This window comes from Giraffa tippelskirchi, chromosome 4, assembly GCF_054371585.1.
Source record: "Giraffa tippelskirchi isolate mGirTip1 chromosome 4, T2T-mGirTip1v1.2.pri, whole genome shotgun sequence".
NCBI classification, from domain to species: domain Eukaryota; kingdom Metazoa; phylum Chordata; class Mammalia; order Artiodactyla; family Giraffidae; genus Giraffa; species Giraffa tippelskirchi.
This window is the reverse complement of record NC_137278.1, coordinates 188,804,904-188,830,723: the sequence shown is the minus strand read 5'-3', so window position 1 is coordinate 188,830,723 and position 25,820 is coordinate 188,804,904. Positions and strand designations below refer to the sequence as shown.

At 38.6% G+C, this 25,820-nt stretch overlaps 1 protein-coding gene across 9 annotated transcripts in view; it reads right to left on the bottom strand.

The window, feature by feature from the left end:
* EPS8 (EGFR pathway substrate 8, signaling adaptor) overlaps positions 1–25,820 on the bottom strand; it is a 194,127-nt gene that overhangs the window by 78,545 nt on the left and 89,762 nt on the right. Inside the window, exon 1 of one of the 9 annotated variants that reach the window (XM_081589149.1) lies at positions 17,445–17,648. The exons of the other annotated variants lie outside the window; for them this stretch is intronic. The gene's annotated coding sequence lies outside the window, so the exon portion shown is untranslated. Of the gene's footprint in view, positions 1–17,444; positions 17,649–25,820 lie in introns of those variants that run through there. 9 annotated transcript variants of the gene reach the window in all.

Sequence of the window (25,820 nt, the reverse complement as noted above, 5' to 3'; positions counted from 1 at the left end):
TTTTCTCTTGATCTAAGTGATAACCAAAATGCGGGGTGAGGAGGTTGATTATCATCATTATGTAGGCTTTTAAGTAAAAGACCATTGAGATTTAATTTCTACCAATACTGTGTGACATTGTCTATTAGTGATCGTGCTTACAGTATAAAAAAGACCAAAAAGTATAATTTAAACCTTCTAAATCATCACATATTCTAATTCCTTCTGTGTCTTCTAGAGCAATCACTTTTCAATACATCTTACCAGTATTGTCACCTGTAGATAATTCACCATATATTTCTCTATGTCATTGGTCTACCATTTAGGAATAGAGAAATTTTGTGTGTGAAAAAACTTAGGAAACTAATAACACTAAACTGTTATAAAAATAATGATGATGATGATGACAATAGTAGCTAACACTTGTTAAAGTATCACAATAATTTCTAGGCTATATTGGAGCACAGTATTTTCGCAAGGCCAATCTTCACGTAGAAAGAATAATTCTGTGCTTTAAAGGCACAATACATTGCAATCATTTAAAATAATTATCTTGATTCTTTTTTTTATAACTCTGAGAAAATTCTTGACTGTGCTTCAGATCATGAACTCCTTATTGCCAAATTCAGACTGAAACTGAAGAAAGTAGGGAAAACCACTAGACGATTCAGATATGACCTAAATCAAATCCCTTACGATTATACAGTGGAAGTGACAAATACATTCAAGGGATTAGAGCTGACAGAGTGCCTGAAGAACTACAGACAGAGGTTCATGACATTGTACAGGAGGCAGTGATCAAGACCATCCCCAAGAAAAAGAAATGCAAAAAGGAAAAATGGTTGTCTCAGGAGGCCTTACAAATAGCTGAGAAAAGAAAAGAAGCTAAAGGCAAAGGAGAAAAGGAAAGATATATCCATTTGAATGCAGAGTTCCAAAGAATAGCAAGGAGAGATAAGAAAGCTTTCCTCAGCGATCAATGCCAAGAAATAGAGGAAAATAATAGAATGGGAAAGACTAGAGATCTAGTCAAGAAAATCAGAGATACCAAGGGAACATTTCATGCAAAGATGGGCACAATAAAGGACAGAAATGGTATGGACCTAAAAGAAGCAGAAGATATTAAGAAAAAGTGACAATAATACACAGAAGAACTATACAAGAAAGATCTTCACGACCCAGATAACCACAATGTGTGATCACTCACCTAGAGCCAGACATCCTGGAATGCAAAACAAAGTGGGCCTTAGGAAGCATCACTACGAACAATTCTAGAGGAGGTGATGAAATTTCAGTCGAGCTATTTCAAATTCCAAAAGATGATGCTGTGAAAGTGCTGCCCTCAATATGCCAGCAAATTTGGAAAACTCAGCAGTGGCCACAGGACTGAAAAAGGTCCGTTTTCATTCCAATCCCAAAGAAAGGCAATGCCAAAGAAGGTTCAAACTACCACACAACTGCACTCATCTCTCACACTAGCAAAGTAATGCTCAAAATTCCCCAAACCAGGCTTCAACAGTACGTGAACTATGAACTTCCAAATGTTCAACCTGGATTTAGAAAAGATAGAGGAACCAGAAGTCAAATTGCCAACATCCACTGGATCATAGAAAAAAGAGAGTTTCAGAAAAACATCTACTTCTGCTTTATTCACTATGCCAAAGCCTTTGACTGTGTGGATTACAACAAACTGTGGAAAATTCTTCAAGAGATGGGAATACCAGACTACCTGACCTGTCTCTTGATAAATCTGTATTCAGGTCAAGAAGCAACAGTTAGAACTGGACATGGACTGGTTCCAAATCAGGAATGGAATATGGCAAGGCTGTATATTGTCACCCTGCTTATTTAACTTCCATTCAGAGTACATCATGCGAAATGCTGGGCTGGATGAAGCACAAGCTGGAATCAAGATTGCCGGGAGAAATATCAATAACCTCAGGTATGCAGATGACACCACCCTTACGGCAGAAAGTGAAGAAGAACTAAAGAGCTTCCTGATGAAAGTGAAAGAGGACAGTGAAAAAGTTGGCTTAAAACTCATCATTCAGAAAACTAAGATCACAGCATCCAGTCTCATCACTTCATGGTAAATAGATGGGAAAACAATGGAAACAGTGACAGACTTTAATTTTGAGGGGCTCCAGAATCACTGCAGATGGTGATTGCAGCCATGAAATTAAAAGATGCTTGCTCCTTGGAAGAAAAGTTGTGACCAACCTAGACAGCATATTAAAAAGCAGAGACATCACTTTGCCAACAAAGATCCATCTAGTCAAAGCTATGGTTTTTCCAGTAGTCATGTATGAATGTGAGAGTTGGACTACAAAGAAAGCTGAGTGCTGAAGAATTGAAGCTTTTGAACTGTGGTGTTGGAGAACTCTTGAGAGTCCCTTGGACTGCAAGGAGATCCAACCAGTCCATCCTAAAGGAGATCAGTCCTGGGTGTTCATTGGAAGGACTGATGTTGAAGATGAAATTCCAATACTTTGGCCACCTGATGCAAAGAGCTGACTCATTGGAAAAGACCCTGATGCTGGGAAAGATTGAGGGCAGGAGGAGAAGGGGACGACAGAGGATGAAATGGCTGAATGGCATCACCGAGTCGATGGACATGCGTTTGGGTGGACTCAGGGAGTTGGTGATAGACAGGGAGGCCTGGCGTGCTGCAGTTCATGGGGTCGCAAAGAGTCGGACACGACTGAGCGACTGAACTGAACTGAAGACATGGAAGCAGCCTAAATGTCCATCAATAGATGACCACATAAAGAAGATGTGGTGTATAAACATATATATATAGTAGAATATTACTCTGCCATAAAAAGAGTTAAATAATGCCACTTGCAGCAACATGGATGGACCTAGAGATTATCACACTAGAAGTAAGCCAGACAGAGAAAGACAAATATCATATGACATTGCTTACATGTGGAATCTAAAAAAAAAGTGATACAGATGAATTTATAAAACAAAAGCAGACCCACAGACATAATAAATTTATGTTTACTGAAGGGAAGAGGGGGAAGGGATAAATTAGGAATTTGGGATTAACATAAACAAACTATGCATGCGTGCTCAGTCACTTCATCTTGTCCAACTCTTTGTGACCCTATAGACTGTAGCCCATCAGGCTCCTCTGTCCATGGGATTCTTCAGGCAAAAATACTGGAATGGGTTGCATGCCCTCCTCCAGATGGTCTTCCCAACCCAGGAATCCCATAGCATAAACACACTCAGTTCAGTTCAGTTCAGTCGCTCAGTCGTGTCTGACTCTTTGCGACCCCATGAATTGCAGCACACCAGGCCTCTCTGTCCATCACTAACTCCCGGAGTCTACCCAAATCCATGTCCATTGAGTCGCTGATGCCATCCAACCATCTCATCCTCTGTCATCCTCTTGTCCTCCTGCCCCCAATCTTACCCAGCATTAGGGTCTTTTCCAATGAGTCAACTCTTTGCATGAGGTGGCCCAAGTATTGGAGTTTCAGCTTCAACATCAGACCTTCCAATGAACACCCAGGGTTAATCTCTTTTAGGATGGATTGATTGGATCTCCTTGCAGTCCAAGGGACTCTCAAGAGTCTTCTCCAACACCACAGTTCAAAAGCATCAATTCTGCGGCACTCAGCTTTCTTCACCATCCAACTCTCACATCCATACATGACCACTGGAAAAACCATAGCCTTGACTAGACGGACCTTTGCTGGCAAAGTAATGTCTCTGCTTTTAAATATGCTATCTAGGTTGGCCATAACCTTCCTTCCGAGGAGTAAGCGTCTTTTAATTTCATGGCTGCAATCAACATCAGCAGTGATTTTGGAGCCCCAAAAAATAAAGTCTGACACTGCTTCCACTGTTTCCCCATCGATTTCCCATGAAGTGATGGGACCAGATGCCATGACCTTAGTTTTCTGAACGTTGAGCTTTAAGCCAACTTTTTCACTCTCCTCTTTCACCTTCATCAAGAGGCTCTTTAGTTCTTCTTCACTTTCTGCCATAAGGCTGGTGTCATCTGCATATCTGAGGTTATTGATATTTCTCCCAGCAATCTTGATTCCAGCTTGTGTTTCTTCCAGCCCAGTGTTTCTCAGGATGTACTCTGCATATAAGTTAAATAAGCAGGGTGACAATATACAGCCTTGACCTACTCCTTTTCCTATTTGGAACCAGTCTGTTTTTCCATGTCCAGTTCTAACTGTTGCTTCCTGACCTGCATACACGTTTCTCAAGAGACAGGTCAGATGGTCTGGTATTCCCATCTCTTTCAGAATTTCCCACAGTTTATTGTGATCCACACAGTCAAAGGCTTTGGCATAGTCAATAAAGCAGAAATAGATGTTTTTCTGGAACTCTCTTGCTTTTTCGATTTTACTGTATATAAAACAGACAACCAACAGAGTCATACTGCAAACACAGGGAACTATACTCAATATTTTATAATAACCTACATGGGAAAAGAATACATATAACTGAATCACTTTGCTGTATATCTGAAACTAATGCAACATTATAAAATCAACCATACTTCAACTTAAAAGAATTTTAAATTAAAAATAAATAAACAAATGAGGGCACACTAATATGTACATGGCAGTTGGACATGAACATTTCTTTTGGGGGGACACAATTCAGTCTGCAATGATGACCTCGGCAGTTTTCTGGGGAGTGCTGTACTTTGCTATTCTGTAGGATGTCCCTCTACAGGGATTTGACTGATTTTTTTCTCATGGTTAGAATGGAGTTATAGATTTTGGAAACAAAGACATAGAGACATGTGCCATTCTCATCACACCATACCAAGAGTAGTACATGCTGCTACCCTGACTCCAAATGGTTTATGCTGACCTTGGCAGCATTTTTCAGGTTTCCCCACAATAAAGTGACTTTCCTCACCACCACTACACAATCTCTCTTGGGAAGGAGGTCAGTATGTGTAGAACATTCTTAAGGTGTGGAGAGTGATGCTCCATCTCCTTGAGGAAGGACTATCTACACAAATTATTATGAATTATTCTACATAGAGATTTGTGTGTATTTCCCACCATTAATTATTTATTCTATTTTTTTAAATATTAAACCAGTAAGATGGAAAAACAAAAAAGATTAGATTCGCCAAATAAAAACCCCTGATGATTCATTCCCTGTAAAACTCCTATTTCAGGTGGTCTAGAGAAGATCTGAGTTAAGCTTCAGTTGTGCTGGGTACAGAATACTGCTAAAGAGAGAAAGGAAGAGAGAGAGAGAAAGAAAAGAACTAGAAAATGAAACCAAGAAAGCAATTAAAATCAGGGCATGAGAGAGATTATAGCCCTTAACAAAACCCCCTGGCTACCACCAGCAAAAGATGATCAGAATTTTAAAAAGTCAACATTATTTAAGACATTCCAGTCTTCCCAGAAGCAAAGAGTTGTTGGGTACAGATTCTCAGAAGAGGCGGGAAAATGCTCACTGGGGACATTTTCTCTCAGGGTACAAATAAAAATATAGCTTTTTTTCTGTCCATTCATTCCTCAATTGAGCAGAATTCAGAGAAGAACATTTTGGAAAAAGAAGTCAAGAAGACCATCTCACCCACCCCACCTGCCACTTCCCCCAGTAATTTTTTTTCCCATTTCCTCTTCTTGTACATCAATCAGCCTTGAGGGTTACTATTCACTGATATTCTATGAACCTTGGTGGAAGGTTTCCAAAATTAAACTTGGTGCCACTGACTAATACAAAACAAAAGCCATGAGGAAATCAGGACCTCATATGATATATGATATATCTTAATCGCTAAACGTCCTTTTTCCATGGTAGTGCCCTACACTAAATTAGTGCAGGTCCACATATCTTTTAACAAACACAAACAATGAGTTATCTGGGCCTGATGTAACTCAGCTGGGTGGAGAGGCAGAAAAAAAAAAATGTTCTAAATTTATCCTTAGTGAAATCGAAACTCTTGAATTCAAATTTCATTATGATGTATTAAATGGTCCCTAAAAATAGTAAATCATAAAACCTTACAGGTACAGTGAGAAGAGCTCTGACCCACGGATGAGACATAACATTTTAATATTTAACTACCCTGTTGCCAAGATTACCTTCCTCAGCATTACCTAGAGCAAAGGATGTTAAACAATAAACAGAACGTGGCAGGCAATTTGCTCTGAATTTTCAGTACAGCTCCTTAAGAGGACCCATGGTTTACAAACTAGACAACATAATTTTAGAAATGGTCACAACCCACAAAGTGGGAAACGTCACCTTTAAGCAAATGTGCTGCATTCATCCCATTTTTCCAAAACATAAATACATCTCCCTAAGGTTATTAGAAGTAAAAATGTTTAAGTTGAACACTTATCAGGATTGACACAGGACTTTAGAAAAAAAATGCAATTCTGTACAAGTGAAGATCACATCAGCTTACTGATGTATTATAATGCACATGCTCACATCACCCCTACTCTGCTTCTCAGATACTTTATTAAAAGATGCTACTTCCCATCTTAATTTCATCTCTCCCTGTCTGCCATATCACTCAAACATTGATTAATCTGATAAGAAGACATAGAGGTCTCACATCTTATCAAAGACTATTCATTATTTCAATCTGTTTGATCTGTTTTAGCAAGACACAGTTTTACAGATCCAAACATCAGCATAATGGTTACACGGGGGCAGGTATTTCACTCTGATAGACCTTGTGTACTGCTCTAGGTATCAGAGCATATCAAGTTCAACGTACGTAACTTTATAAGCCCATGGAAAGTTCATGATTAGGCAGACAAGGTAAAACTCTCAAACCATTCTGAACTTTTTCTTATTCCTATTATTCAATACAGCTTAATATTTTGTTGACAAATATAAAAATGCACTCCTTTCAAAATACTATTTTTCATTTATCCTCAGCAACAGAGGCAGTCCTAATATGCTGTTAGAAAGTGATGCAACAGAAAATAGCCAAAACAAAAAATGTCAATTCCAGTGATCACCTGCATTTGGCTGAATACGAAAATAACTGCTCAATAGTAGGTACTCCTGATAAGAAAATAACGCTTGGTGCCCCATCAAACTCACAGAAGATCCAGCACTAACAAAGCCTTCCTTGAAAATGTGTCCATCTTACAGAGATGGGGAAATTTTAGAGGAAAAAAAAAAAAGTAAAGAAAAGGCGTATTTAGGAAATAATGAGCACATTACAAGTAATGTAAAGCACAGTACAGAGTTCAAGAGAGCTAGATTAGGGGTGGGTCTACAGAACAAAACCTCCCTCAAAGAAGGACTAAATCAAAGACAGCAAGATAAAGACCTTTAGAAATGTATGGTACAGTGCGGGAGAGACATCAAAAGGATCATTTATGGTACAATGTGGTAAGCAGAGCGCAGAAGACTAGGTGAGCACCTCCCGTTGGGAAGGGGAGGGCATTCAGTTCCTAAAAGCCTTCCTTCAGGTCTTCAGTTCACGATGTATGAACCAGGTAAACCACAAGAGAAAAGGGAAGAGTGAAGATAAGAGTCAGCTTCATACAGTTAGGAAACCACCAGGAGTTCGGAGTTACTGCAGAATAACTTGAAGAGGGAGGATGTAATGAGGAATGAAGCTGGAGATATGATGAGAATGAGTATCACAGAAGGCAAAATTACATGTATATTAAATTTGGTTAGGCCAAAGTTCAGTTCACTGTGTCTGTGCAACTGCCACTCACAGTACACTGGGGTTAAATTTCCTTTTTTGGACAATCTTTTCTCTTCGTTAATAATTATCTTACCCTTGACCCTTAGTTCTCCTATGTACTTTTATTAATTTCATTCCTTTACTGTCCACCAGAAGTGGTGGTCTCCTTTCAATACATTTAAACACCATCTAGTCTATCCTTTTCCTCTTTCTGTGGGCATCTCTCTCTGATCTCTACATATTCCTACCATGATCAGAATTGATGACTCTCTAAGCCTCCAGCAAGCTTTCATCGTGGTACCCAAATTCAACATCTTCCTCTTCATTACCCTCATCTTTCTCCTTACATCCTTGTTTCCTGGATCCCAAGTTTCCCACTTTCTTAGTTTAAGCTTTTTTTTTTTTTAATCTTGGAAAAGCACATACTTCTGGAACTTTCTGAGAAAAAGTATGATGAGAAAGGTAATTTCTGAAGCTTTATATAACTGTAAACGTGTTTAGTCTACTTTCATAGATGATCAATAGTTTGTCTCAGTTTCAAATTTCATACTGGAAATTATTTCTGCCCTGTAATTTTGAAGGGATTGTTCTTGTGTCTTCATTGTTTTTCCTGAGATGACAAGGGTCATTCTGTTTCTCAGTATTCTATAAGGGCCTATTTTTTTTTCTTTCTGCAAGTTCTGGAATTTGGCAATCTTCAGTTTTCTCCCCTGATGTTTTCATGAATACATCAGTGTAGGAGTGTTTTTTAAAATTCAATATATTAGAAACTCAATAAGCCTTTTAAATTTGAAAATCAGTTTCCTTAAATTCTAGTAAATTTTCCTGAGTTATTTCTTGTACTGTTTCTTCACTACATTTTTCAAAATTTTCTTTTTTTAAAAAAAAAAGCTTATTATTCAGAATAGGACCTCTTGGACGGAGTCTAATTTTCTTGTCTATTCTCTTTTGTTTTCCATTTCCTGTTATTTTTGTTCTACTTTTTGAGTGGCTTCCTCAACTTTATCTTCAAAATACATTTTAATTTCTCATTGTCCTTCATCAATTTTTAATTTTCAGGAGTACATTTTCATGCCCTACATGTTTCTTTCCTTAGAGCACCTCTTCTTATTTCCTAATTGTAGTGTATTCTTTGATATTTCTGAGAACATTAATAATAGTATTTTAAAATTTTATTCGCCCTTCATTGTCTTTGTTTCTGTAATTTCCTTGTTTAATCTAGGTTTGTTTTGGTCTCTGGATTTCTTCAAATGTCTGGTGATAACTAGATGTTCCTCACCTTGAAGATGGAGCACTAAAAAGCTGACTGGAAAGTCTGTGTCGATGGGTGGGTCTTGTTAACAGGTGGGCTTCACTGCAGAGTAATCTGGCTGGGCTGTTCCACTTGGAGACCCCAACCATTAGTACCTATAAGTCTTCTACACAAATGGATCAGAGTCTTCAAAGAAGCATCTTCTGGTTTCATACCTAGAGAATACATATCTGACTTCCAAAATTTGGAGCAGGAACTGAAGTACCCTGAGGGTGTCTCACTACTTATTAAGTACTTCACTTAAGTCCTCTACCCTCCACCTGTGCCTTGGTATCTCCCACTAAGAGGTCTCCACTCCACATTCTCCAGGGAGTAAACTTCCAGTCCTGCTGGACAGTGGAGAGGTGCCTGGGGTCCCAGTTCTCTTGAAACACACTGCCACCTCTTCCTCCTGTTTTTACCCCACCCTCACTGCTGAGCCTTCCTGTTGTGAACCTCAATCTCTCTCCCTAGGAGCTTGGGTTTCAGTTTCTCAGGATGTGTAGGCTAGTTACAATCATTTCTGGATTTTCCAGGGTCCCTTGGTCTTACCAAGTTTCTGCATTTTTAAAATCCCTTCACTGTCATCTTTTTTGGAAGGAGCAGAATAAATGTATGTGCTTAATCTGCTTCTTTCTCTAATTTTTTTTTAAATCAAAAACACCATCTTTATTACTATTAAGTTGTACCTAAGAATACAGCTTGTATATAAAATTAGATAGCTCATGGGAATTTGCTATATAACGTGGCAAGTTATAAATCAGGTGCTCTGTGACAACCTCAAGGGGTGGGATGGGGTGAGAGGCAGGAGGGAGGTTCAAGAAAGAGGGGAGATAAGTATACCTATGGCTGATTCATGTTGATGTATGGCAGAAACCAAAACAATATTGTAAAGCAATTACCCTTCAATTACAAAGAAATTTTTAAAAAATTTTTTAAAGGAACATGGCTTGACTTGTGGTTTCTTATCATAGCCTAAAATATGTTTTTCCCTTTTTTTAAATTTTTATTATTTTTTTCTATTCTTTTTCAAATTCTTTTCTCATTTAGGATATTACATATCTAACATAGCTTCATGGCCTAAAAATGGACAGATAAAGATGGACAGAAAAATTCAAGTCACCTCTAATATGAACTTGAGAAGTTAAAGTGGCTACGAAATATGAGTACAAGTTTATACTAAAAATAAAAGTACCATAAAAGTCAGAGTTAAAGCACACACACACAAAAAATGCAGGCAATTCACTTTACAAAAAGTCAGCTGATATTTTGGTAGTATACAATTAATTGCCTGTTATTTTTATAACAACAAATGCTATTTTCAATTTCCAGGAAAGAAACATTATAATATATAAAAGTCAGGCAATATCTCTAGCTAAATCAGGCATTATTGTTAACGAAAAATGCTGTAACTATTTTTCCAGAAATTAAATCATAGCAGAACAGATTTAGGTTCCTAAATGAAACCTGAAATTTATCCTTAGGTAAATAACCACTAATTTATTCATTTTAATTAAACAGATTTTTAAATAGTTTTTTCCAAAAAGATGCCTTTTAAAATAAATGTATCTGGGAACAAATTCTTTGTGAGCTACCCTCAAACAAAAGTCAAGAGATACCTGTGCATTCATTTTAAAATTCAAGTTGCCTCTACAAAATAGAGTGAAGTTTTCTTTCCTTCAGAGATCAGATATTTTTATAGTCATAAAAATAAAAGGAAGAAAAATTTAAGTCCCATGGGAAAATTTTTTAAATCAAGGCTATGAAATTTCATACTTAAAAGACAGTAAATATAAGCTTTGACTGTGGACAGTACTACCTTTAAAAAACACCTGCCAAATTATAACAAAATGGACATTTTCAAAAACAGATATATAACAGACATATCTCTACTTAGTATTGTAAAAAAAATAATGCTCATTTATTAAGCATTTTAGGGTGTCAGCCACTGTGCTAGGCACTATTTGTACATTATCTTACTAAATTTTTACCACTTTATAAGGTTATGAGTTTATTATCCCCATTTTAATAGAAAAGTTACAAGTAAAGGTAACTTGGCCATGACAGCTGTGTACCACAGCTAAGAACTGACAGCCAGTCATGCTTTTAACCACTGTTGTACACTTTCGTTTAACTAATGACAAATCTGGTATTTTGAAGCTGGCTGGGGCTATGTCAACACTCCTAAATTAAAAGCCAAAATGACCTTTGTAAATGATTACTCAAACAAGATTCATCCATCGTTTTTCGGCACATCGGCACAAGCCACTAACTACTCATTCATGCATTTGCTCCTTGACATGGATTTGCTAATAACCATTGCATAGTTACTGGTGCTCAGGATAAACACTGTTAAATAAAACTTCCAGCATTGATGAAAAAGAACAATATCATCATCGTTCAGTGTAGTAGCTGGGCACAAGTATTAAACACCTGAAGTGTAGCTAGTACCACTGAGGAACTGAAATTTGAATTTTACTAAATTTAAATTAATTTAGTGGTGCTTATTCATGGTCCTTATAATCTAGTGGGGAAGCTAGAATGAAATAAGTAAAATAACAAATATAAGAATATATAATTTGTTAACTGCTTAGAAGAAAAAGAACAGAAAAGGTGGAGGACAGAGGAGGCTGGTGTGCAACAGTCCATAGGGTCGTGAAGAGTCAGACATGACTGAGCAACTGAACAACAACAACTTATAAATCTATAAAGTCAGATTGACTCAAACCTAGCTACAAAATTCTGAAAAGGATGGGACTGAGAGATTCATTCTGAAAATGTTATTTCAGGATTTCATCACTTAAAACCTAGGATAATTAGTATAACTTTAAAACAAATAATTTATGCATGTTTTTGAAAGTGCTTTCAGTGTTTCAAAAGTGGTGAACAGAAACAATGTGCTGTTGGGAAATATATGCAAAAATAACTCTGAATGAGAATGTTGGTTTTTTTAACCATATTCCAGGTAACAATCTGAATTTAAATTAAATGAAATAAAAGATAATAGGAAAGAAGAATTGAAAAAACTAAAGCAGGAAATTAAAAGACGCTTGCTGCTTGGAAGGAAACCTATGACAAACCTAGACAGCGTATTAAAAAGCAGGGACATCACTTTGCCAACAAAGGTCTGTATAGTCAAAGCTATGGTTTTCCCGGTAGTTGTGTGCAGATGTGAAAGCTGGACCATAAAGAAGGCTGAGCACCGAAGAGTTGATGCGAAAAAACCCTGATGCTGGGAAAGATTGAAGGTAAAAGAAGAGGGTGGCAGAGGATGAGATGGATGGCATCACTTGCTCAGTGGACATGAATTTGAGCAAACTTCAGGACGCAGTGGGCTTCCCTGTGTCTCAGCTGGTAAAGAATCTGCCTGCAATGTGGAAGACCTGGGTTCAGTCCCTGGGTTGGGAAGATCCCCTGGAGAAGGCTACCCACTCCAGTATTCTGGCCTGGAGAATTCCATGGACTGTATAGTCCATGGGGTCACAAAGAGTCGGACACAACAGAGCAACTTTCACTTTCCGGGACATAGTGAAGGACAGGGAAGCCTGGCATGCCACAGTTTATGGAGTCACAGTGTTGGACACGAATTAAAAACTGAACAACAACAACAAAGGCAGTAAAATCTACAAAATGGTAACTGAAAGTACTTCAGATTTAAGAACCCAGGAAATGAGGGAGAAACAAATGAACTATTATTACTACTTGGGCAGAAATGGAAGTTTTATAGCAACATGTCCACTACTGGGCCACAGTCAATTTATAAATCAAAAAAAAAAATATTTTCCAGGTATTAAATTCTGGATTTGAGCGCCTGGAATGGAAAGAGAGCAAACACAACTCTCCAGTGAATTAATAAGTGAAAAAAGGTGTTTGGGTCAGCCAGAGAAGGGAGCATCACTTCAAGATGTCATGTTCCTGGATCACATTGTGTGGATTTTTGTTTGTGAGGTGAAGATAGATCTGTTTGGGGAAGCAGGCTATTTGAGGTCTAAAGGAAGTAGAAATTTGAAGAGGGAATTATCACAAGGCTGGTAATGCCACATTTGCATTTCTTTCTTTCCATTCCCACCGTTCCCAACTCTGAGCAACTGGGAAAATGGCCCACAGGCTGAGGGAGTTAGAAAAAACGGGGAGGAGCGTGACTGGACGTCATTAAAAGGCAGTGCTCATAACAAGCACGAGTTTATTTTAATATTTCTAAACAGCCCCCAAATTGATTCCAGCTCTTTAGTAAATAAACTTGATATTGTTTAGCTAGCATAATTGCTGTCCCCCTGTTTAAGCCAAATGATTTGATAGGTCAATGCACTAAGAGAACTAAACCGCTACTGTGACTGCTCATCGTAGTGATGGAACAAAGAGGAAGAGAAGTGGCAGCAGCAGCAGCTGGCAGTCTGAGAGCACCATGAGCCCGTCACAACTCCAAGTGCTTCATATCTATTTACTTTCTTTTAATTGTCACTTCAAACTTACAAGGTAGGGATCATTACTACGCTCACAGTGCTCATGAGTTAGGCTAGGTACAGAGTTAAATAACATGCCAATGTCACTAAGTAGTTATCTAAATAGGAACCTTGAAAAAAGCAGGAAGTAGGAATCTAAAAAAACATATACAAATGAACTTATTTATACAACAGAAACAGACTCACAGACCTAGAAAAACTTATGGTTACCAAAGGGGAAAGGGTAGCAAGGGATAAACTGGCAATTTGGGATTAACAGCTACCTACTGCTATACATAAAATACATAGCCAACAAGGACCTACTATATAGCACAGGGAACATTATTCAGTATCTTGTAATAACCTATAATAGAAAACAATCTGAAAAAGAAGAAATACATATGTAATATATATTATATATATAATATATACACATGTGTAACTGAAACACTTTGCTGTACATCTGAAACACTATAAATCAACTATGCTTCAATTTTAAAAAATTTAAAAGTTAATAAGTAGTAGATACAGAATAAATTCAGCCACTCTGCCATAGAGAGGAAGATAATGGTCAGAGGGCTGTTTTTCACCTGAGTTCACATAGCATCTAAATAGAATTAAAGTGATTTTTTTTTTCTTTTGCTATAAATTTATTGCAAATGAGGTGTGTACATTTGTACAGAAAAGAACAGTCGAGTTTACTTATAAAGAAGAAAGAAAAGGTCTGGATTCTGGATATTTACGAAGTAGAGGCAGGAGACAGTTAGGACTATTAGAAATCATATCATGACAAAGGCAAAGACAGTACCAGGATAAAAACAATGGACCCTAGAACTTCAATAGGATCACAAAGTTCTAAAACGGCATGACATCACCTTGATTTCTGTTTAGCAACGTCTATGTCTATTACGGGCTTCCCTAGTCGCTCAGATGGTAAAGCATCCGCCTGCAATGCAGGAGACCTGGGTTCGATCCCTGAGTCGAGAAGATTCCCTAGAGAAGGAAATGGCAACATACTCCAGTATCCTTGCCTGGAAAATTCCATGGACAGAAGAGCCTGGCGGGCTACAGTCCATGGGTTGCAAAGAATTGGACACGACTGAGAGACTCACACACATACACACACACACGTACACACGTCTATTATAGAGTCTTTCTCTATGAAAACATATTCCCACCTGCATAACTGCAATCAATAAAACCAGAATTGACCTTTACATCCAATTTTGAGGCAATGTAGGTTTTTATAAACATGGGGACGTAAGAATTATTATGAAAGATAGATACCAAAAAGTGCCTCCCAAGAAGCCTTATGAAACTGCAGAGATATTCCATTTTCCCTCTATGAAACATAATGATACATAGTGGGCACTTTTCCTCCAACTTCTGCGGATGAAGTTCCTTCATCTCTTAGGAATTTCCACAAATCAGCTTAAAAACACGTACTGCTTTTTCTAACGATTTTATTTACTTTTACTGAAGTCAATGGGAAAAGAGCTAACAGTTTTCCAGCTGCTAAGTGTCAGCATAGCTTAAACTCAGCAACCTCTTGTAAGAGTTACAAAATATTACACTCCAAGGGAGAAAGGTGATTGTTTCTGATAACATACATTTTCTTATATTTGGTGTTATCTCTTAAGTAATTCTTAAACTCCATATATTTGTGTCATGTAAGCACTAAAAAGGGCTTCCCTGGTGGCTCAGCGCTCAAGAATCTGCCTGCAATGCAGGAGACACAGGCTCAATCCCTGGGTGGGGAAGATCTCCTGGAGAAGAAAATGGCAAACCACTCCATTATTCTTGTCTGAAAAATCCCATGGATAGAGGAACCCAGCGGGCTACAGTCCGTGGGGTTGCAAAGAGTCAGACACGACTGAGCATGCATGCAGTGCGCTGTACTGAGATCAGAAAGAACCCAGAACACCAAAGTCCATACTACGTCTCGCTTTGCTAATGCTATCCCTAACTCTGTGCCCTTGGAAGTGTCGTGTAAACTTACAGTTTCTTAATTAGTACCCAGGTGGCTCAGTGGTAAAGGATCTGTAGCAGCACATAGTAGCATATAAACTAGTTAGCCAGGAAGAATACAATGCATTTCCCTGCTTTCTTAGGAATTGAACTGTTTCATTCCAGGATGCTGAAATGGAATTTTTTTAAACAAGTCTTTGCACTTGGTAAGATATGAGACTCAGCGTTTACACAAAGTGAAAGGGGCTTCCCTGATAGCTCAGCTGGCAAAGAATCCACCTGGAATGTGGGAGACCTGGGTTGGGAAGATCCCCTGGAGAAGGGAAAGGCTAGCACGTAGCAGCACTAGTAGCATACGAACTAGTTAGCTGGGAAGAATATAATGCATTTCCCGGCTCTCTTATGAATGGAACTGCTTCACTCCAGGATGCTGAAATGGAAAATTTTTTCAACGAGTCTTTGCATTCGATGAGATATGAGACTCAGCATTTATACAAGAGTGATGCTTAACCTCAACTGCCACTGTTGACACCTCCAGGAGGGTTGTTTTGTCAAGAGCCATGTGGCTGCTTCCCTGCCATGAAGGAAATAGGATGAAACTTGAGTTGCAAGCTCCGGTAACGACTGTATGTGCCAAGACAGAAAATCCAAGACTCCGCTGATCAAGGCTCAAGTGCTTAATACGGAAAAAAAAAGAAAAATGACCAACTATCCATCAACTAAGTGGACAAATGATCCATAGCATGGGTCATCTCTGCCCACACGTGATCCCTAAACATATTTCATGGCCCTTGCAAACCTTACAGAGGCTCAAACGATGATAATCTCCTTTTAGAAAATAAAGATGGCCCAACTGCTGCTCTCCAAGAAGATGGGTGAGCAAGCTTGCCCAGGGGCAATTTTCTAACATCCAAAACCCATTTTCCTATTCCTAAAAAAATAACAATAATAATGTTTCTGCCAAGAAGGAAAATGCTTTGAGGTTACTTTTTTTTTTTTCCCCCAGAGCCACTGGAAACAAGAAAAACTTACTGAGTATGCATGAGTACTAAGTCACTTCAGTCGTGTCCAACTCTAAGACTTCATGGACTGTAGCCTGCCAGGCTCCTGTCTGTGGGATTCTCCAGGCAAGAATACTGGAGTGGGTTGCCATGCCATCCTCCAGGGGATTTTCCTGACCCAGAGATTGAACCCCTATCTGTTACATCTCCTGAATTGGTAGGCAGGTTTTTTTTACCACTAGTGCCACCTAGGAAGCCCACTGAGTACAGTCCAATGCTTTTATTGTGGTACTGTGAAAGAAAGTGAAAGTCGCTCAATCGAGTCCAACTCTTTGCAACCCCATGGGCTACACAGTCCATGGAATTCTCTAGGCCAGAATACTGGAGTGGGTAGTCTATCCCTTCTCCAGGGGATCTTTCTGACCCAGGAATAGAACCGGGGACTCCTGCATTGCAGGCAGATTCTTTACCAACTGAGCTATCAGGGAAGCCCATGGTATTGTGAGAGAACTAACAACAATAACAAAAACCTTATGAAGACAGGCAGCCCTGAACTGAATTAATTAATTTTATCTGCATACCCCCTATTTTATTTATTTATTATTTTTTAGACTTTTTATTGGGGTGTAGCTGATTAACAATATTGTGATAGTTTCAGGTGAATGCCGTAGCAACTCAGCCATACACACACGTATCCATTCTCCCCCAAACTCCCCTTCCATGTAGGCTAGGAAGCCCTGAATTTAAATCCTGACTCTACCATCTCTCTGTGATCTTGGACAAGTCATTATCCTCTCTAAGTCTCTGTTTACTTATCTATCAAATGAGGATAAGACTGTCATAAGGATTATAAAAAGCCACAGGTCCCTTGAGATCCATATCTGTATCTACGTCTATCATCGCCTTTATTTTCTTGAAGAAGTTATTAGGAGAAAAATAGAGATGGAGACCCTTTCTTTAAATACTGTTTCTAAAAAATGAAATTCACTGAAGCAAAACCTAGTTTCAGTCAATCAAATAGGACACAAGAGAAATATATGATACAAAAATAAAGGATGTTACCCACTACACTTGTACATGCACAAAAAGAAAATTCCTTAGCTCACCTTTCAAGACCAGGAAGAGCTTGCTGGCAGTCAACTCTCCAGGCTTCCACATTCTCATAGGCTCTGCCACCTATAAAGCTTCACTAGAACCACAGGCTCTTCTGGGTACTTCTTGCACTGGTTAACCTACAGGCTTCTGCTCCTACCCTGAAAGCCCCATCCACTGCTTTATACCAATCATCCAGCAATTGCTCAATTTCTACTTCTTTCTTTCTTAAGGTTTTCCTGACTAACTCAACATTAGCAACAGCTAGTCATCTGGCAATTACTTATCATGTTTAACATTTTTTAGTGTAGCTTGGAAGAACCTCTCTGATTTATTTCTCGGGAAATCTGACATTGCTCTGGGGTGTGGCAAACTCATACAGTCTTTAGCAAAATAATTTCAGTAACTAAGCATGTACTACAGAAAACTTATATATGCATGCTAAAAAAAAATAACACATAGAATTTTAGTGACCAAAGTGGATATTATTAGCAATAGAAATGTCCTCTGATTGGCACAGATGACCACATGATACAAATGACTCCCATCTAAAGAAAATTTGATACAAAATAGAAACAAATTTAGAAAGTCCAGAATTGGACTAAAATTTTTTTAAAAGAATTTATTTAGCAAAATTTCTACAGTCACAATTAGATAAGACCCTCAGTGTTGACCGAGCAGAAACACCAATGAAAGCACTGCTGCTGATATGGGCATGTATAAACGATGATTTTAACTTCTGATCTGAAAAACAGAAGTTTGGGTAAAAGTGCGCCTATTTATATCAAGGAGGTTCAGAACTGACTCAGAGGAAAAAATATTATCCTCTGACTAACCAAGACCACTTCCTGAAACACCCAATGTTTTTCTTGGAAGGAAGGATATACAAGTGCCATTTCTCTCAAACACTGATTAAACAAAATTGAAGTCTAACACAAAACAGACAGAAGACATATATTTTCCGAAGCCAACCAGGTTTCAAAGTGGAGACCATTCCATAAACATATATTATCTGGTCATGAAAGGGAGGACTTTAAATACAGTCAAAAATGGATAATTCAAGGTATATTATAATGAATAAACCCCTAACTACCTAAACATATCCCTCTTTATACCAAAATCTGTTAATGGTGAAGAAACATTATGATTTTCATCCACAAAATTAACTAACACTTTTCGCTTAAAACAACCTAATTTTTTTCTTTTCTCTTCTCTGAATCACCCATGTGTCCAATGTTTAATGTGCTCAATCACTTCAGTCGTGCCCAACTCTTTGTGACCCTCTGGACTATAGCCTGTCTGGCTCCTCTGTCCATGGGATTCTCCAGGCAAGAATACTGGAGTGGGTAGCCATTCCCTTCTCCAGGGGACCTTCCCAACCCAGAGAACAAACCCATACCTCCTGCGTCTAATACATTGAAGGCAAATTCTTTATCCACTGAGCCACCAGGGAAGCCCAATATTTAATAATAATTTACAAAAACAATAGGTAATACGTAAGTGCTTGTATGTGCCAAGTCTTGTTATAATTCTTGGCACTCATTAATTTACTTGACAACCACAACTCCTTCAAGAGGAGTTGCTGTTTCTGTCCCACAGAGGAGGAGACTGAGGCACAAAACAATAAAGTACCTTGGCCAGTACCATAAAGTGAGTATATGATTAAGCCCCTAACCCAGGCAGACCTATGTAAGAGCCCAAATTCCCAGTTTCTGTGCTTAGTCTGTGTGTGTGATAGCCTTGCCCATTATAAAGGTTGCTAAAACTTAAAAACGCTTAAACACACACACACACAATGACACATATATACATCTGTATTAAGTAGGCTTTCCAGGTGGTGCAGTGGTGAAGAATCTGTCTGCCAATGCAGGAGACACAGGTTCGATCCCTGGTTTGGGAAGATCCCCTGGAGGAGGAAATGGCAGCCCACTTCAGTATTCTTGCCTGGGAAATCCCCTGGACAGAGGAGCCTGGAGGGCTACAGTCCATGGGGTCACAAAAGAGACACGACCGAGCAACTGAGCACACAGGACATCTGTATAAACATTTCATATTTACGTAATCCAAGATGAAATCTACGCATGCCTATCTAGGTGACCATCACATCAATAGCATCTGGGTACCACTAATACCAAGTCCTTTAATCTAGAAGAACAATTACTTAGATAAACTTCGAAACATCCCACTGGTCCAGATACCCTGATGTCAGTCTCACTTGTTTTTTAGTCCTAAAATGTTGGAAACATCTCATGGGACTGCAAAAACATCACAATGAGACTACCCTGGACAAGGCCCTTGGGGGAGAAAAATACACATAACATTTCCTTCCTCAAAATAACAAGTAATTAAACTGAGTTTTGCTGTTTGCTTCCTCTTGAGTAATCTAATGGAAAGGATTCAAATATCTGACTCTTGCAGTATTCTGCTTCCAGGAAAAGATCATCCTTTAATATGCCACGTTGGCTAGTAAGTGTTCGTTCCTATCTATAACTGATTTATAGAAACCAGGTTAAATATTAAATGACTGCCTATTTCTAGTTCTAAACACTTGAAAAATAAATTACTAGTTAGCTAAGGAGGCAGAAAATGCACTTTGGAACAAGTCACACCACCCTGACCTTCATATGATTAGGGGGAAATTTAGAATTAGGGGATTTATCCCAGAAGGGTGAGGCCCTTAAAGCAGCAGCCTCAGGAAGTATATTGCCAGTGTGAATACCACTGTGGAGGTGCTGAAGATTCAGGGGTGCTCCTAGAAGCCTGCCTAGTGTGATTTGAGGGTTAACATAGAGTCCTCTTGTTACCTTAAATGATACCATTTACCCAAGGGACAGAGTGAATGAAATTCTTATCACTGGAGATTTATTCTTTTAAGTTAAGCATTTTTATCCCTAGGAACCATGATTAAAATACAAACACCTCTGGGAGTAATAATGTATTACGTTATCATCACTGAAGTATAACTTATCAGATACTTCTCCTAAGATAGGAGGAAACCAGGGTAATGTGAGAACATTACTGATGAGGTCAGTATGCCCCAAAATATAAGAAATCTGCACAGAAATGGAGCAGTAGCAAACAACTGAAGGAAAATTTGCCTGCTTTTCACATGGAATTCTGCTCAATGTTATGTGGCAGCCTGGATGGAAGCGAAGTTTGGGGGAGAATGAATACAGGAATATGTATGGCTGAGTCCCTTCACTGGTCAACTGAAACTATCACAACATTGTTAATCGGCTATACCCCAACAAAAAATTTAAAAAAAATTTAAGAAGCTAAAAAAAAATTGCCTGCTTGATACTTTTGCCTATGGTAAGATATATTTAGCTATTAATAACTGCTAAAATTATGAAAAAATTCCAGCTTACAGATGGAATGATTACTTATTAGAGGCAGACATCCCATACAGTGAGCAAAATCATGCAAGAAATTCTCTCAGTGCTTCTGTCTACATCTACCAGGAGTTAGGGCTTCCCTGGTAGCTCAGCTGGTAAAGAATCTGCTTGCAATGCAGGAGACTCCAGTCTGATTCCTGGGTCAGGAAGATCTCCTAGAGAAGGCATAGGCTACCCACTCCAGTATTCATGGGCTTCCTTGGTGGCTCAGCTGGTAACGAATCTGTCTGCAATGTGAGAGACCTGGGTTCAGTCCCTGGGTTGGGAAGATCCCCCGGAGAAGGGCATGGCAACCCACTCCAGTATTCTTGCCTGGAGAATCCCCCTGGACAGAGGAGCCTGGCGGGCGAGAGTCCATGGGACCACAAAGAGTCGGACATGACTAAGTGACTAAGCATAGCACTAGGGGTTGGGCTTCACACGAGGGCATAAAAGAGACATCGTGGTTTCCCTCTTTCAGGAGCACACAGTTGACTGAGACATATGCAAAGAGATAATTACAATGCAACTTAGTAAATGCTACCGTCTTGGTGTCAGCGATGTACTATGAAACCATCAACCTAGGATAGCTGTCAGTAGTTTTCATCTGGGAAGAGACAGTAGAACCAGATGTGAAAGATGAAAGGAGTGTGTCTATCAGCACAAGTACCGGTAGGAGACGACATTCTAGGCATATGCAAAGCGTGGTACACGGAAAAAGGCAAGTTTTAGGGAATAGTGAGATAATTCAATGTAACTGTGATACAGGGTATGTAAAAGATGATGTAGCAGAGAAAAGTGTGACACCAGATTGTGAGGGGCCTTGTAGACCATGAAAAGAAATTTGGACTCAGTTTTTATGGAAACGGTAAACCAGTGAAGCAAGTAACAGTCATTTTACTAATTTTAATGAAATAACTATGGAGGCATTCTGGAGGGTAGATTAGATTAAGAAGCAAAGTTAGCTAATTTCGAGGTAATTTTATCTGTTTCTTTCATTCCTGTGGGACTCTCCCCAGTGATATTCTGCTCTACACATTTTTTAAAAAAAAAATTAAGACTCACCTATGTCATTCTCATAATATCTTCAAACTTCTGAACTTCCCAAGGAGAAGCAGAAAGATAGTTTAATTAATTTAAAATGTGCTTACCAACAACCTTTAAGGACATGGCTCATATTTTCTAGAGTTATCAGTTACATAAGAAACCCAAGGGAGCTATATTCATCCTATTTAAGAGAAGTCCACTTTAAAAATGCAGAGACTGGGAGTTTCTGGTGGCCTAGTGGTTAGGATTCTAGGCTTTCACTATCATGGCCCAGGTTCCAACTTTGGTCAGGGAACCGATATCCTACAAGCAATGCAGCATGGCTGAAAAGAAAAAAATCCAGAGACCTGAAGATTGCTTTTTGTTTTTTGGGTTTCTTTAATAATTAAACTTATTTATTTTTAATTGAAGGATAATTGCTTTACAATATTGTGTTGGTTTCTGCCAAACATCAACATGAATCACTTTTTGGTTTTTGTTTTTGATTTAAAACATTCCTTTAAAACATTTCCATTGTGGAAAATGATGGGCAGTTCCCCCAAAAAATTAAACATAGAAGTACCACATGTTCCAGAAATTCCACTTTTGGGTGTAGACCCAGAACTGAAAGCAGGAACTCAGATACTTGTAAACTCATACTCAAAGCAGCATTATCCACAACAGTCAAAGGATGGAAGCAGGCCAGGTATCCATCAATAGATGTATGGATAATTAGGTCTATACATACAGTGGGATATTATTCAGTCTTTCAAAGAAATTCTGATGCATGCTACAACATAGATGAGGCTTGAGCCATTATGCCAAGTAAAATAAGCCAAAGATCAAACACTGTATGATTCTACTTGCACAAAGTACCTAGAGTCGTCAAAGTCGTGGACCTAGAAAGGAGAATGGTGGTTGCCAGGAGCTGTGGGGGACAAAGAGGTGATGAGTAGTTAAACTCTAATGAAAATGGAACCATTTGTGAAGATATAAAAGTTGCAAAGATGGGTGGTAGGGACAGCTGCACAACAATGTGAATGTACTTAATGCCCAAGAATTTATACAAATGAAGGTTTAAATAGTGACGTGAAGAAAGCACCCTTGTGCGTGCATGCTAAGTCAAATCAATCATGTCTGACTCTTTGCAACCCCATGGACTACAGCCTGCCAGGCTCCTCTATCCATGGGATTCTCCAGGCAAGAATACTGGAGTGAGTTGCCATTTCCTTCTCCAGGAGATCTTCCCCACCCAGGGATCGAACCTGGGTCTCCCACATTGTAGACAGACGCTTTACCATCTGAGCTACCAGGGAAGCCACTGTATGTTTTATATATATATATATATTTTTTTCATGATAATAAAAAATGTAAGTGAGGGATGAATAAACCACTGAGTGTTTGCAAGCCTATCAGGTGTAGCTGCCTGAAATGCTGTATCTTACTGCAGCTGCCTCTGTCATGAGGACATACCAGAGACATCAGGGATTTCTGCAGCAAACACACACAGATTAAAACCATCCTCCAATCCTTTGTGTGTATGTATGTGTTCACATAGATATATAGATAAACATGGGTATATATACATATTTTGTTGTTGTTGTTTTAGTTGCTAAGTCATGTTCAACTCTCTGCAACCCCATGGACTGTAGCCCGCCAGGCTCCTCTGTCCATGGGATTCTCCAGGCAAGAATACTGGAGTGGGTTGCCATTTCCATCTCCAGGGGATCTTCCCGACCCATACATATTTTATTTTGAACTAAATTAGATCATCATATATCCTACTTTAATAAAGATCAAGAGATATAATCCCTAATTTGCAAAAGCAATAAGCTAAACTGTGTTTGGGGGAGAAAAAAAGAGCACTAATCCAGTTTTACCAACTCTTGATTTCTCATTCAGCTCTAATCATATATTATAATATATATACATATATAATTATTTTAACATAGAAAATGATTTGGAACAGATACGCTACTTTACAAAAGGATCATCTGACATATGATCAAAGGGCTCAAACAATGTTTTTAAATTTCTCTGCGTTTTTTACTTTTTAAGTGAGTGCTCAAATAATCTAATATGCATGCAAACTTTGAGATAAACATCCACTGAACAAAATAAAATACATCAGTATTCCTAAGGGGGTAAATATATAAATATACAGATATATATATATTTATAATATACAGATAGATATATATCAGCGTGCTCAGTCACTCAGTCATGTCTGACTCTTTGCAGCCCCATGGACTGTAGCCGGCCAGGCTCTTCTGTCCATGGAATTTTCCAGAGAAGAATACTGCAGTGAGTTGCTATTTCCTACTCCAGGGGATCTTCCCGACACAGGGATCAAACCCACATCTCTTGCATCTCCTGCACTGGCATCACCTGGAAAGTCCATATTGTATATATATAATATACACATTTTCAAAAAGATGGCTTCAAAAGTTAAACTTTTAAAGTAATAAGATTTAGACTTTTCTTTCATTATTAACCAGTTCATTATTAAGTACCATACCAAATATCAAAAGGAATTACAGAATTACATTAATAAAAGTTAAGACTCATTTTAAAAGGATAAGAAACAAGTCTGTAATTTTAAGAAAGCTGTCATTAACTTGATGTATTATGGTAAATTAATTGTTAACTGCAGGAGTTAGTCCCTGGAAATAAGTCAGGTGACACTGACAATATCTAACTCAAATATTTCAATACTTAAGAAAGAATCTGTTTCAAAAAAAAAAGAGTTTTCCGCAAGTCATTCCTCCCAACATACATTTGAAAAGCTAATATTCTTCAGAGGGCATGGGTTGTCTTTTTTTCCTTGCTGATCAAAATGAACTCACAACTCAGAAAGCACACCCCATCACCCGTCTGCCAGCCAGTATTTCTCTTTTTGTAAGGAAATAGACTTTTGACATCCAGTATGAAATTCCTCAAACTTAACATTAAATCCCATCAACTAAAGTTTAAGCTTAAAGCACAGACAAGTTTATTATTAAATTCTTGTATAATCAGCTATATATGTATTGCTTTTTATCACTTATGGCTCTTTTCAACTCAAAATGAACATTTCAGAATAACTCTGAAATGTTTTCTTTCCTTCTGTCTTCAAGTCCCATTCTCCTTCCCACTTAAGTGACCTTCTCTTCCCTTAATTGTAGTAAACCCCTATTTCACCTCTACTTTATAGTAAATATCTTATAAAACAGTCCTTCCAAATCCACTACAACTGTAGTTCACCCCCTTGGGAAATATACAATTCTCTCCCCTTCTCTTTCTACTTTATAAATTCCTCAATGCATTCAACCTATAAGTGATATTATCTCAGTTTAGAAGTTCAAATCTGATTTTGAAGAAATAAATTCTACAAACAGGAAGTGCTTCAGTATTTAACTTCTTAATTAAACGTCTAAGCCCGATTATCACGTGTTGCTTGGTCACCCGGTGATCACCCAGAGAACCTGGGCTCATGTGCTCTAGGACAGAACACCCTCCTCCTCAACTGGTTATTTCTGGCAAAGTAGCTATATCCATTCTATCTCAGAGTTAGTCCTGGCTTTGTCATAATGCCAATTCACTTCTCCTGCTCAGGACCTGATCCGGCTGAAGTGGTCTACATTCCTTTTTCCTGCCTTTTCTGTGCAGACTTTCTCCAGGTCAGGGTCCATTCAGATACTTAACAGCAGTTAAGAAGGTTTGGAAAAGCTGGGCTGCCAGTGGCCTAGAGTAACCTGGGATTACCAACAGTCCGAGGAGTTGAATGTAAGTAGGTGAGCTACAGAGAGGAGGGCAGTAGGCTACATCCAGGCAATCCCTGGACTCAAAATTACACCATGAATTTCCCAGAAAAATACCTATTCAGTCTTTGTCCCTTCGGTAAATCTTGCTGAGAGCTTCCTTTGTGCCAGGAGGTGTGTCCGAGGCTAGATATATACAATGATGAACAGATACAATTCCTCTTCTGAGTCAACAGAAGACACAGTGTAT